A 2,665-nucleotide genomic window follows, 5' to 3' on the forward strand; every position below is an offset into this window, starting at 1 on the left:
CAAAATGTGTGAAGAAACAAAATTAAATTGGGTTCAGTGCTTACCACTGGTACTCATGTACATGAGAATGAGGGTCAGAGAGTATTTTTTTTTAATACTTTTTGGAAGACCTCCACATATGGGGTGGGAACCACACAGGGTGACAGGTGATACCCTTCGAAATGAAAATGACATGTTGTAGTATTGTATTTCTATGCCTTCTATCCTTCAAAATATCTCAAAACAGGTTAAAGCAGCACTACCACGTCCAGTAGAAGAACCATTACACAACATCAAACCAGGGGATTACGTGGTGGTAAAGAACCTCAGGAGGAAATCCTGGAAAGCCAGACGGTGGGAGGGGCCATTTCAGGTTCTGCTGACGACTCACACCGCTGTGAAGGTCGCGGAGCGTGCCACCTGGGTGCGCGTTGCCCATTGCCGGAGGGTTGGTCCTGGACTGCAAGGTGTAAACCAAAGGGAGGACGGCTAGTCGACTGCTACGGACCACTTTTTCGTATTGGTGGGAACCACAGATACCTGTATACTGCAAGTTTATACGAAGAACGACACGAGAGAACTGCAACAGCTCACAAAGTATTGGAGGACGACTCCAGTATTCTGGGTTTGGTTTGGACACACGCACACGACATCTTTAATGTGGGTAATCGACACGACGCTTGCAGCTTAATAACTGTAATTACAACACCAGCTTTGAGACCCCACATTAATTTAGACACTAAGATAATTTCATTCGAACAAGAAAGCAGGATAGCTTGGCACGACTGCACCGTGTGGTCCTACCAAACCCAAACCTACAAAGGAAATTAATCAACAAGGGCTCACGACCCCAACTCTAACTGTGCTCAGGGCTCACGACCCCAACTCTAACTGTGCTCAATCCAGAATCATCAAGGGCTCACGACCCCAACTCTAACTGTGCTCAATTTCTTCAAGAAAACGAACTATTTTTCTCCTTTCAAAAATGAGGTTCATGATCATACTATGTGTGTGTGCATTTTTACTTTTCCAACTGCACAGAACTATATGCACACTATGGTTAAGGGTAATAACCAGAGCTACGTAACGATGACAGTAAATGGAGTTATGAATAAATCATAAAAAGGGAGGAGTGTAGTGGAGGATTTTATTATGCTTTCTTTTCATATTATTATACTTTATTTTTCATCCTATTTTTCATTTTTTAATTACAAAGTTCATTGAGTGTGTTTCACATGAGAATCATGTTTTTCTGCTTACGTACAGAATTATGCTCTTTCTGTCTTTTCAGCAAGTACAAATGTCCAAGGACTTAAACATCATGTGCAGTCCTATATGATAAGATAACGAATGAATCATTTAGCTAGAAACCCAGTAAACGGTAGAGTTTACTGAGAACAAGACATATGTTTTATGATGTCATTAGATTTATGTTTAACTGTTTGTTTCTTAATCAGTGACGAATTGAAGGTTGTTTCTCTAAATGACGTGGTAACTGATGATTATACGTGTTTCAGCATCTACTATAAATGTGTGTTCAGCCTTGTGATCGGGGCTCTTAGGTTTTTAAACTTCTTGCACCATGGGGGTGAGAGCCTATTCTGCAGAATATATAAAATTCAGACAAAGAAAATTCTGTCGACAGTGTGTCTGTGTGATCCTTGACTTTGACTCTTAGTGAGTATTATTTGATGCGGCTAAAATTCCACGACAATAGCCCCAAGCAAATCGGAGGTCACGGCTTTGTTATGAGGCGACGTTAGTCTGTGAAAACAAAATGTGTGGGTTTAAGCTCGGATCTATTAACGTATCTATTTCCTTATACAAGAATAAAAACATATTCTTTAAATCGTAACGTTACCTTTGCTCTGGTTCATAGCGCCTGCAGTGTGCCTCAGAGACGCCGTACTGCCTCCTGTAAATTACAAGACAAAAAACACCTCTTAGTTATAAAACACACAGCTTGGGCTACTTCAAAAAATATGCTTATACATAAAATTATTCTTACCGCAATCTTGGGATTGTGCACCCGTCTGCTCTTCTTGGAGAGTTACAAACACCAAACCAAACGTCTGTTACGCTTGTCGACACTGCTGTGTGAGCCGTGACCATGACCTCGCACATGATTGGACGAAGGCGAGAAGCCTGTCGGGCTCCTCCAATCACATGCGAGGTTATTGATATAAGGAAAATCTTGTGAGACGTGTGCGCATGCGTATGATATAAACAACAAACGCGATGTGCCGGAAGCTCTGTGTGAAATAGAGGATGACACGGGAGTGGATTTTCACTCCTGTCCCGTCCCACTCCCATAGAAATAAATCTTGTCCCGTCCCACTCCCAGACAAAAGTTTAAAAAATAATCCCATCCCATCCCGCTCCTGGTAAATTGACTCCCGCTCCCATCCCGCTCCTGTTTAAACTGACTCCCGCTCCTGTATCGCTCCCATATATTTTTTTCTTCAACTAGTGTTTAGTTCATACAAAGAATTTGATTTAATCTGCTCTACATCCTGTTTTGGACCAGTTGCTGAGCTGGTTTCTAGATTTTCTCCAGAAAATGGAATACAGCAAATAAAAGAAAAACAATACATAGTTCACTCCATGTCTACAATAGTTTAATAAACCCAAAGTCTGGAGTCCAGAACACAAGAACCAGACGAATAATTGGATTATGGGTGTTTAA

The 2,665-nt window shown here is 41.4% G+C and overlaps 1 long non-coding RNA gene across 1 annotated transcript; it reads right to left on the reverse strand.

Moving 5' to 3' along the window:
- Nucleotides 1-1,690: 1,690 nt before the first annotated feature.
- On the reverse strand, nt 1,691-2,234 carry LOC135742932 (uncharacterized). The gene is made up of 3 exons (XR_010530384.1): nt 1,988-2,234; nt 1,841-1,894; nt 1,691-1,743 (listed from the first exon to the last, which is right to left on the reverse strand). It is a non-coding gene; the product is annotated as an uncharacterized lncRNA (long non-coding RNA).
- Between the last annotated feature and the right edge of the window lie 431 nt (nt 2,235-2,665).

The sequence above is a fragment of the Paramisgurnus dabryanus genome, chromosome 3 (genome assembly GCF_030506205.2).
Source record: "Paramisgurnus dabryanus chromosome 3, PD_genome_1.1, whole genome shotgun sequence".
Taxonomy (NCBI): domain Eukaryota; kingdom Metazoa; phylum Chordata; class Actinopteri; order Cypriniformes; family Cobitidae; genus Paramisgurnus; species Paramisgurnus dabryanus.